The sequence below is a fragment of the Oncorhynchus keta genome, unplaced genomic scaffold, assembly GCF_023373465.1.
Source record: "Oncorhynchus keta strain PuntledgeMale-10-30-2019 unplaced genomic scaffold, Oket_V2 Un_contig_14679_pilon_pilon, whole genome shotgun sequence".
Lineage (NCBI taxonomy): Eukaryota > Metazoa > Chordata > Actinopteri > Salmoniformes > Salmonidae > Oncorhynchus > Oncorhynchus keta.
Genome location: NW_026278880.1, coordinates 64432 through 75085, shown reverse-complemented (window position 1 = coordinate 75085; position 10654 = coordinate 64432). Strand labels below are relative to the sequence as shown.

The 10654-nt window shown below is 39.4% G+C and overlaps 12 non-coding genes across 12 annotated transcripts; all 12 read right to left on the bottom strand.

The window, feature by feature from the left end:
• Nucleotides 1–83: 83 nt before the first annotated feature.
• trnaa-ugc (transfer RNA alanine (anticodon UGC)) lies at nucleotides 84–155 on the bottom strand. Its single transcript has one exon. It is a non-coding gene; the product is annotated as a tRNA-Ala (tRNA).
• A 476-nt stretch (nucleotides 156–631) lies between these two features.
• Nucleotides 632–703, bottom strand: trnat-ugu (transfer RNA threonine (anticodon UGU)). The gene has a single exon. It is a non-coding gene; the product is annotated as a tRNA-Thr (tRNA).
• A 509-nt stretch (nucleotides 704–1212) lies between these two features.
• Nucleotides 1213–1284, bottom strand: trnaa-ugc (transfer RNA alanine (anticodon UGC)). Its single transcript has one exon. It is a non-coding gene; the product is annotated as a tRNA-Ala (tRNA).
• A 1275-nt stretch (nucleotides 1285–2559) lies between these two features.
• On the bottom strand, nucleotides 2560–2631 carry trnat-ugu (transfer RNA threonine (anticodon UGU)). The gene has a single exon. It is a non-coding gene; the product is annotated as a tRNA-Thr (tRNA).
• Nucleotides 2632–3133: 502 nt separating this feature from the next.
• On the bottom strand, nucleotides 3134–3203 carry trnac-gca (transfer RNA cysteine (anticodon GCA)). The gene has a single exon. It is a non-coding gene; the product is annotated as a tRNA-Cys (tRNA).
• A 1285-nt stretch (nucleotides 3204–4488) lies between these two features.
• On the bottom strand, nucleotides 4489–4560 carry trnat-ugu (transfer RNA threonine (anticodon UGU)). The gene has a single exon. It is a non-coding gene; the product is annotated as a tRNA-Thr (tRNA).
• A 538-nt stretch (nucleotides 4561–5098) lies between these two features.
• On the bottom strand, nucleotides 5099–5170 carry trnaa-ugc (transfer RNA alanine (anticodon UGC)). The gene has a single exon. It is a non-coding gene; the product is annotated as a tRNA-Ala (tRNA).
• A 1337-nt stretch (nucleotides 5171–6507) lies between these two features.
• trnaa-ugc (transfer RNA alanine (anticodon UGC)) lies at nucleotides 6508–6579 on the bottom strand. The gene has a single exon. It is a non-coding gene; the product is annotated as a tRNA-Thr (tRNA).
• Nucleotides 6580–7046: 467 nt separating this feature from the next.
• On the bottom strand, nucleotides 7047–7118 carry trnaa-ugc (transfer RNA alanine (anticodon UGC)). The gene has a single exon. It is a non-coding gene; the product is annotated as a tRNA-Ala (tRNA).
• Nucleotides 7119–8512: 1394 nt separating this feature from the next.
• On the bottom strand, nucleotides 8513–8585 carry trnat-ugu (transfer RNA threonine (anticodon UGU)). The gene has a single exon. It is a non-coding gene; the product is annotated as a tRNA-Thr (tRNA).
• A 534-nt stretch (nucleotides 8586–9119) lies between these two features.
• trnaa-cgc (transfer RNA alanine (anticodon CGC)) lies at nucleotides 9120–9191 on the bottom strand. Its single transcript has one exon. It is a non-coding gene; the product is annotated as a tRNA-Ala (tRNA).
• A 1373-nt stretch (nucleotides 9192–10564) lies between these two features.
• Nucleotides 10565–10636, bottom strand: trnat-ugu (transfer RNA threonine (anticodon UGU)). The gene has a single exon. It is a non-coding gene; the product is annotated as a tRNA-Thr (tRNA).
• Nucleotides 10637–10654: the final 18 nt, after the last annotated feature.

The following is a 10654-nucleotide window of genomic DNA, read 5'->3' as shown; positions in this document are numbered from 1 at the left end:
CAAATTATTTAGCACATCTCTGTTTCCTGCTTAGAATTTCAACATTCTGGAAAGTAGAAGTTGGGTCTTTGCAAAAAAAAACATGGAGAAGCTGGGGATTGAACCCAGGACCTCATACATGCAAAGCATGCGCTCTACCGCTGAGCTACACCCCCTTTCTGGGAAACAAAAAATTGTTTAAAGCAAAGCAGTTTTTTTTCTTAAATTTCTCATTTATTATAGCAGGTAAGCCAGTTAGAACAAGTTCTCATACACAACTATTGACCTTTTCTTTACACTGTTCTAATGAAAGTACATTTCCATAATATCATCCAGCTTCCATAAACGTCGAACAAGGATTGAACCCATGTGCTTCAGTTTACAAAAACAGATGACTTAGCACATCTATTTCCTTCTTAAAATGTCAACATTCTGGAAAGTAGAGTTGTGCAAAAGCTAATTTCACAACTAAATATACTCATCAGAGAATTTGGGGATTAACTTCAGACCGCATGCATCTCAAGTATTAGCTCTACCCTAGAGACACATCCCCTTACTATATCATAGTAGGGTTGCCATTTTGAGAAAACCTTTTTTTCTTCAAAGGCCTCCAATGAAAGAACCTTTCCTTGGTTACAGGTATTTTTCAGTAAGGCACAGATGGGATTTGAACCCATGATCTTCGGTTTACAAGACCGACGCCTTACCGCTTGGCCACCATGCCACTCTATGCTGCAAAATATTTATCAACATTCTGGAAAGTAGTAGTTGTGTAATGTGAATTTGGCAACATTCTGGAAATTTCAACAGTAGTCTGGAAAGTAGGAGTTGTGTAATGTGAATTTGGCACACAAATAAACTCAGTGGAGAAAGGACCTCATACATAAATAGCATGCACTCCCCTCTGAGCTTCCATACCATTTAATTTGCAGATAAAATGCAATATTAATACAATGTACTTTTTATATACACCACTCCATTGAAACTACAATGAAATGATAGCAGCAATTCTAAATACAGCAAGTATGGACAGTCATCTAACCCATGAACTTCAGTTTTTGAAAATGATGCATAAAAGTTGGCAACCATGCCACTTCTGTTCCATAAATGTACTAACAGGGATTGAACACATGTTCTTCAGATTAAAAGACCAAATTATTTAGCACATCTCTGTTTCCTGCTGAGAATTTCAACATTCTGGAAAGTAGGAGATGGGTCATTGCAAAAAAAACATGGAGAAGCTGGGGATTGAACCCAGGACCTCATACATGCAAAGCATGCGCTCTACCACTGAGCTACATCCCCTTTCTTGGAAAGAAAAAATTGTTTCTTTTTTTTTAAATTTCACCTTTAATTAACCAGGTAAGCCAGTTGAGAACAAGTTTTCATATTCAACTGCGACCTGGCCAAGATAAAGCAAAGCAGCGCAACACAAACAACAACACAGAGTTACAGATGGAATAAACAAGCGTGCAGTCAATGGACACAATAGAAGAAAAAATCTCTATATACAGTGACTGCAGCTGGATGGACTGCTGTAGAGGACTAAATAGCCTGATTGCCTTGATAAGGCGGAGCTTTACAATTTAGCAAATTAACAGATGACCTGGAACCAGATGATTCTGTGCAAGTAGAAATACTGGAACAAACTAGCAGAAAGTCAATAAAAAAATATGAAGGTAGATTTTTTTTTTAAGATGGGCAAGCTAAATATGCTGCTCAGATAGCCGATGTTTAAAGTCACAATTTAGCAAATGAACACTGGAAAGTGATAGATGAAAAGCAGATGAAATGATGTGCAACTAAAATAATTGTGCAAAATTGTGATGGACACTGTAAATAAAAACATTGTGGAAGAGACAAAAAGTAGGTAAAATGAAAATGTCTGCAAGTTTCAGATGGGCATCTCCTAAGCTCTGACTGCAACACTGGAAGGAGGGAATATGTCTGCAGCTTCAGGACTTTTGCAATTCCTTCCAGTCATTGTCAGAGTGCTGGAAGGAAAGGCGGCCAAGGCGGAGCTGTTGGCTTTGGGGATGACCAGTGAGATGACCTGGGAGCCAGTGGTTCTGGTGGGTGTTGTTATCACCAGGAACAAACAAGGCGCTTTACAGTCAATAAAAAAACCTGGAGCCAGTGGTTCTGGCGACGAATATGTAGCGAGGGCCAGCCGACTGGAGCATACAGGTCGCAGTGGCCATATCAAGACAATTGACCTTTTCTTTACACTGTTCTGAATGAAAGTACATTTCCATAATATCAGCTAGCTTCCATAAACGTCGAACAGGGATTGAACCCATGTGCTTCAGTTTACAAAAACAGATGACTTTGCACATCTATTTCATTTTTAAAATGTCAACATTCTGGAACGTAGAGTTGTGCAAAAGCTAATTTAACAACTAAATATACTCAAAAGACAAGTTGGGGAATAACTGTCAGACAGAAAACATCTAAAGTGGCTCTATCCTAGAGATACATCCCCTTAATATAATAGTTGTGTTCAAATTTGATAAAACATGATTTTTTCTACAAAGTCCTCCAATGAATGAACCTTTCCTTGGTTTGAAGACTTTTCTATAAAGGCACAGATGGGATTTGAACCCATGATCTTCGGTTTACAAGACCGACGCCTTACCACTTGGCCACCATGCCACTCTATGCTGCAAAATATTTATCAACATTCTGGAAAGTAGTAGTTGTGTAATGTGAATTTGGCAACATTCTGTTTCCTGCTGAATGTCAACATTCTGTAGTTGTGTAAATGTGAATTTGGCACACAAACTCAGTGGAGAAAGGACCTGAACCATATATAGCATGCACTCCCCTCTGAGCTTCCATCCCATTTAATTTGCAGATAAAATGCAATATTAATACAATGTACTTTATATATACACCACTCCATTGAAACTACAATGAAATGATAGCAGCAATTCTAAATACAAGGTATGGACAGGGATCTAACCCATGAACTTCAGTTTTTGAAAATGATGCCATTGAAGTTGGCAACCATGCCACTTCTGTTCTATAAATGTACTAACAGGGATTGAACACATGTTCTTCAGATTAAAAGACCAAATTATTTAGCACATCTCTGTTTCCTGCTGAGAATTTCAACATTCTGGAAAGTAGGAGATGGGTCATTGCAAAAAAAACATGGAGAAGCTGGGGATTGAACCCAGGACCTCATACATGCAGCATGCGCTCTACCACTGAGCTACATCCCCTTTCTTGGAAAGAAAAAATGTTTCTTATTTTTTTAAATTTCACCTATAATTAACCAGGTAAGCCAGTTGAGAACAAGTTTTCATATTCAACTGCGACCTGGCCAAGATAAAGCAAAGCAGTGCAACACAAACAACAACACAGAGTTACAGATGGAATAAACATCTCCAGTCAATAACTGCAATGGAAGAAAAAAAAGGTCTATATACAGTGCGTGCAAATGGAGGTAAGGCAATAAATAGGCCATAGTAGGCGGAAGTATTTACAATTTAGCAAATTAACACCTGGAACCAGATGAGTGATGATGTGCAAGTAGAAATACTGGAACAAACTAGCAGAAAGTAAATTAAAACAAATGGGGATGAGGTAGGTAGATTGGGTTTTTTGGGCTTTGTAAAGCTGCAGCGATAAATTATGCTCAGATAGCCGATGTTTAAAGTTAGCAGTGTTGCCAACACCTCAATAAGAAAGTAGCTGGCTGTCCTAAAAGTGATAGATGAGCAAATGATGATGAACTAATTTGCAAATTGTAGAAATACTGGTGTGCAAAAGTGCAAGAAAGTAAATAAAAAAGAGACAATATGGTCTGAGGTAGGTCAGATTGGGTGGTCGCTAAGTTTAACACTGAAAGTGTGAGGGAATATGTCTCCAGCTTCAGCGATTTTTGACTTCAGTCATTGTCAGGGAGAACTGGAAGGAAAGGCCGCCTGGAGTGTTGGCTTTGGGGATGACCAGTGAGATATACCTGACTGGAGCCAGTGGTTCTGGGTGTTGTTATCGTGACCAGTGAACTGAGATAAGGCGGACTTTACCTAGCATAGACAAAATATGACCTGGAGCCAGTGGGTCTGGCGACGAATATGTAGCGAGGGCCAGCCGACTGGAGCATACAGGTCGTAGTGGCCATATCAATACAATTGACCTTTTCTTTACACTGTTCTAATGAAAGTACATTTCCATAATATCATCCAGCTTCCATAAACGTCGAACAAGGGATTGAACCCATGTGCTTCAGTTTACAAAAACAGATGACTTAGCACATCTATTTCCTTCTTAAAATGTCAACATTCTGGAAAGTAGAGTTGTGCAAAAGCTAATTTAACAACTAAATATACTCAAAAGACAATTTGGGGATTAACTGTCAGACAGAAAACATCTCAAGTATTAGCTCTACCCTAGAGACACATCCCCTTACTATATCATAGTAGGGTTGCCATTTGATAAACATTTTTTTCTTCAAAGGCCTCCAATGAAAGAACCTTTCCTTGGTTTGAAGATTTTTCAGTAAGGCACAGATGGGATTTGAACCCATGATCTTCGGTTTACAAGACCGACGCCTTACCACTTGGCCACCATGCCACTCTATGCTGCAAAATATTTATCAACATTCTGGAAAGTAGTAGTTGTGTAATGTGAATTTGGCAACAAATAACATCTCTGTTTCTGCTGAAATTTCAACATTCTGGAAAGTAGGAGTTGTGTAATGTGAATTTGGCACACAAATAAACTCAGTGGAGAACCTTGGATTGAACCAAGGAAATATGCACTCCCCCCCTCCCCCCCTCTGAGCTTCCATACCATTTTATTTGCAGATAAAATGCAATATTAATACAATGTACTTTTTATATACACCACTCCATTGAAACTACAATGAAATGATAGCAGCAATTCTAAATACAAGCAAGTATGGACAGTCATCTAACCCATGAACTTCAGTTTTTGAAAATGATGCAATTGAAGTTGGCAACCATGCCACTTCTGTTCCATAAATATACTAACAGGGATTGAACACATGTTCTTCAGATTAAAAGAGCAAATTATTCAGCACATCTCTGTTTCCTGCTGAGAATTTCAACATTCTGGAAAGTAGGAGATGGGTCATTGCAAAAAAAAAACATGGAGAAGCTGGGGATTGAACCCAGGACCTCATACATGCAAAGCATGCGCTCTACCACTGAGCTACATCCCCTTTCTTGGAAAGAAAAAAATGTTTCTTATTTTTTAAATTTCACCTATAATTAACCAGGTAAGCCAGTTGAGAACAAGTTTTCATATTCAACTGCGACCTGGCCAAGATAAAGCAAAGCAGCGCAACACAAACAACAACACAGAGTTACAGATGGAATAAACAAGCGTACAGTCAATAACACAATAGAAGAAAAAAAAAGGTCTATATACAGTGCGTGCAAATGGAGGTAAGGCAATAAATAGGCCTTAAGGCAGTAGATAAGGCAATTTAGCAAATTAACACTGGAGTGATAGATGAGCAGATGATGATGTGCAAGTAGAAATACTGGTGTGCAAAGAGCAGAAAGTAAATTAAAACAATATGGGGATGAGGTAGGTAGATTGGGTGGGCTATTTACAGATGGGCTTTGTACAGCTGCAGCGAAGTTAGCTGCTCAGATAGCCGATGTTTAAAGTTAGCAGTGTTGCCAACACCTCAATAAGGAAAGTAGCTATTGGCTGTCAAAAACCGCTAGAAGTTGCTAAATGATGTCATCAACTAATTTGCATAATTGTGCATGTAATTGTGATGGACACTGTAGAGTGAGGAATAACATTGTGGAAGAGACAAAAAGTGAGTAAAATGAAAATGTCTGCAAGTATTCATACTTGCTAAAACAATAAGTCGCTAAGTTGGCAACACTGAAAGTTAGTGAGGGAATATGTCTCCAGCTTCAGCGATTTTTGCAATTCCTTCCAGTCATTGTCAGCAGAGAACTGGAAGGAAAGGCGCGCAAAGAGGTGTTGGCTTTGGGGATGACCAGTGAGATATACCTGCTGGAGCGCGTGCTACAGGGACCTGGGTGTTGTTATCGTGACCAGTGAGCTGAGATAAGGCGGAGCTTTACCTAGCATAGACTAAAAATGACCTGGAGCCAGTGGGTCTGGCGACGAATATGTAGCGAGGGCCAGCCGACTGGAGCATACAGGTCGTAGTGGCCATATCAATACAATTGACCTTTTCTTTACACTGTTCTAATGAAAGTACATTTCCATAATATCATCCAGCTTCCATAAACGTCGAACAAGGATTGAACCCATGTGCTTCAGTTTACAAAAACAGATGACTTAGCACATCTATTTCCTTCTTAAAATGTCAACATTCTGGAAAGTAGAGTTGTGCAAAAGCTAATTTCACAACTAAATATACTCATCAGAGAATTTGGGGATTAACTTCAGACCGCATGCATCTCAAGTATTAGCTCTACCCTAGAGACATATCCCCTTACGATATCATAGCAGGGTTGCCATTTTGAGAAAAAGAAAGAACCTTTCCTTGGTATTAGTTCTTTTTCAGTAAGGCACAGATGGGATTTGAACCCATGATCTTTGGTTTACAAGACCGACGCCTTACCGCTTGGCCACCATGCCACTCTATGCTGCAAGATATTTATCAGCATTCTGGAAAGTAGTAGTTGTGTAATGTGAATTTGGCACACAAATAAACTCAGTGGAGAACCTTGGGATTGAACCAAGGACCTCATACATAAATAGCATGCACTCCCCCTCTGAGCTTCGATACCATTTTATTTGCAGATAAAATGCAATATTAATACAATGTACTTTTTATATACACCACTCCATTGAAACTACAGTGAAATGATAGCAGCAATTCTAAATACAAGCAAGTATGGACAGTCATCTAACCCATGAACTTCAGTTTTTGAAAATGATGCATAAAGTTGGCAACCATGCCACTTCTGTTCCATAAATATACGAACAGGGATTGAACACATGTTCTTCAGATTACAAGAGCAAATTATTCAGCACATCTCTGTTTCCTGCTGAGAATTTCAACATTCTGGAAAGAAGGAGATGGGTCATTGCAAAAAATGTTATGGAGAAGCTGGGGATTGAACCCAGGACCTCATACATGCAAAGCATGCGCTCTACCACTGAGCTACATCCCCTTTCTTGGAAAGAGATAAATGTTTCTTATTTTTTTAAATTTCACCTATAATTAACCAGGTAAGCCAGTTGAGAACAAGTTTTCATATTCAACTGCGACCTGGCCAAGATAAAGCAAAGCAGCGCAATACAAACAACAACACAGAGTTACAGATGGAATAAACAAGCGTACAGTCAATAACACAATAGAAAAAAAAAAAAAAGTCTATATACAGTGCGTGCAAATGGAGGTAAGGCAATAAATAGGCCATAGTAGCGAAGTATTTACAATTTAGCAAATTAACACCGGAGTGATAGATGAGCAGATGATGATGTGCAAGTAGAAATACTGGTGTGCAAAGAGCAGAAAGTAAATTAAAACAATATGGGGATGAGGTAGGTAGATTGGGTGGGCTATTTACAGATGGGCTTTGTACAGCTGCAGCGATCAGTTAGCTGCTCAGATAGCCGATGTTTAAAGTTAGCAGTGTTGCCAACACCTCAATAAGGAAAGTAGCTATTGGCTGTCCTAAAAGTCGCTAGATCAACTAATTTGCATAATTGTGCATGTAATTGTGATGGACACTGATGATGTGAGGAATAAATACTGGTGAGCAAAAGTGAGAAAGTAAATAAAAAATGATGGACATATGGAAGAGACAAAAAGTGAGTAAAATGAAAATGTCTGCAAGTATTCATACTTGAAATGGGCACTAAGTCGCTAAGTTGGCAACACTGAAAGTTAGTGAGGGAATATGTCTCCAGCTTCAGCGATTTTTGCAATTCCTTCCAGTCATTGTCAGCAGAGAACTGGAAGGAAAGGCGGCCAAAGGAGGTGTTGGCTTTGGGGATGACCAGTGAGATATACCTGCTGGAGCGCGTGCTTCGGGTGGGTGTTGTTATCGTGACCAGTGAGCTGAGATAAGGCGGAGCTTTACCTAGCAGACTAAAAAAGATGACCTGGAGCCAGTGGGTCTGGCGACGAATATGTAGCGAGGGCCAGCCGACTGGAGCATACAGGTCGTAGTGGCCATATCAATACAATTGACCTTTTCTTTACACTGTTCTAATGAAAGTACATTTCCATAATATCATCCAGCTTCCATAAACGTCGAACAAGGATTGAACCCATGTGCTTCAGTTTACAAAAACAGATGACTTAGCACATCTATTTCCTTCTTAAAATGTCAACATTCTGGAAAGTAGAGTTGTGCAAAAGCTAATTTCACAACTAAATATACTCAACAGAGAATTTGGGGATTAACTTCAGACCGCATGCATCTCAAGTATTAGCTCTACCCTAGAGACACATCCCCTTACTATATCATAGTAGGGTTGCCATTTGAGAAAACCTTTTTTTCTTCAAAGGCCTCCAATGAAAGAACCTTTCCTTGGTTTTGACAGGTATTTTTCAGTAAGGCACAGATGGGATTTGAACCCATGATCTTCGGTTTACAAGACCGACGCCTTACCACCATGGCCACCATGCCACTCTATGCTGCAAAATATTTATCAACATTCTGGAAAGTAGTAGTTGTGTAATGTGAATTTGGCACACAAATAACATCTCTGTTTCCTGCTGAGAATTTCAACATTCTGGAAAGTAGGAGTTGTGTAATGTGAATTTGGCACACAAATAAACTCAGTGGAGAACCTTGGGATTGAACCAAGGAAATAGCACGCACTCCCCCTCTGAGCTTCGATACCATTTTATTTGCAGATAAAATGCAATATTAATACAATGTACTTTTTATATACACCACTCCATTGAAACTACAATGAAATGATAGCAGCAATTCTAAATACAAGCAAGTATGGACAGTCATCTAACCCATGAACTTCAGTTTTTGAAAATGATGCAATTGAAGTTGGCAACCATGCCACTTCTGTTCCATAAATATACGAACAGGGATTGAACACATGTTCTTCAGATTACAAGAGCAAATTATTCAGCACATCTCTGTTTCCTGCTGAGAATTTCAACATTCTGGAAAGTAGGAGATGGGTCATTGCAAAAAACATTATGGAGAAGCTGGGGATTGAACCCAGGACCTCATACATGCGAAGCATGCGCTCTACCACTGAGCTACATCCCCTTTCTTGGAAAGAAAAAAATGTTTCTTATTTTTTTAAATTTCACCTATAATTAACCATGTAAGCCAGTTGAGAACAAGTTTTAATATTCAACTGCGACCTGGCCAAGATAAAGCAAAGCAGCGCAACACAAACAACAACACAGAGTTACAGATGGAATAAACAAGTGTACAGTCAATAACACAATAGAAGAAAAAAAAAAGAAAGTCTATATACAGTGCGTGCAAATGGAGGTAAGGCAATAAATAGCCATAGTAGCGAAGTAGTTTACAATTTAGCAAATTAACACTGGAGTGATAGATGAGCAGATGATGATGTGCAAGTAGAAATACTGGTGTGCAAAGAGCAGAAAGTAAATTAAAACAATATGGGGATGAGGTAGGTAGATTGGGTGGGCTATTTACAGATGGGCTTTGTACAGCTGCAGCGATCAGTTAGCTGCTCAGATAGCCGATGTTTAAAGTTAGCAGTGTTGCCAACACCTCAATAAGGAAAGTAGCTATTGGCTGTCCTAAAAGTCGCTAGAAGTTGCTAAATGATGTCATCAACTAATTTGCATAATTGTGCATGTAATTGTGATGGACACTGTAGGAGTGAGGAATAACATTGTGGAAGAGACAAAAAGTGAGTAAAATGAAAATGTCTGCAAGTATTCATACTTGCTAAATACAGCACTAAGTCGCTAAGTTGGCAACACTGAAAGTTAGTGAGGGAATATGTCTCCAGCTTCAGCGATTTTTGCAATTCCTTCCAGTCATTGTCAGCAGAGAACTGGAAGGAAAGGCGGCCAAAGGAGGTGTTGGCTTTGGGGATGACCAGTGAGATATACCTGCTGGAGCGCGTGCTGGCGGGTGGGTGTTGTTATCGTGACCAGTGAGCTGAGATAAGGCGGAGCTTTACCTAGCATAGACTAAAAAATGACCTGGAGCCAGTGGGTCTGGCGACGAATATGTAGCGAGGGCCAGCCGACTGGAGCATACAGGTCGTAGTGGCCATATCAATACAATTGACCTTTTCTTTACACTGTTCTAATGAAAGTACATTTCCATAATATCATCCAGCTTCCATAAACGTCGAACAAGGATTGAACCCATGTGCTTCAGTTTACAAAAACAGATGACTTAGCATCTATTTCCTTCTTAAAATGTCAACATTCTGGAAAGTAGAGTTGTGCAAAAGCTAATTTCACAACTAAATATACTCATCAGAGAATTTGGGGATTAACTTCAGACCGCATGCATCTCAAGTATTAGCTCTACCCTAGAGACACATCCCCTTACTATATCATAGTAGGGTTGCCATTTGAGAAAACCTTTTTTTTCTTCAAAGGCCTCCAATGAAAGAACCTTTCCTTGGTTACAGGTATTTTTCAGTAAGGCACAGATGGGATTTGAACCCATGATCTTCGGTTTACAAGACCGACGCCTTACCGCTTGGCCACCATGCCACTCTATCTGCAAATAAT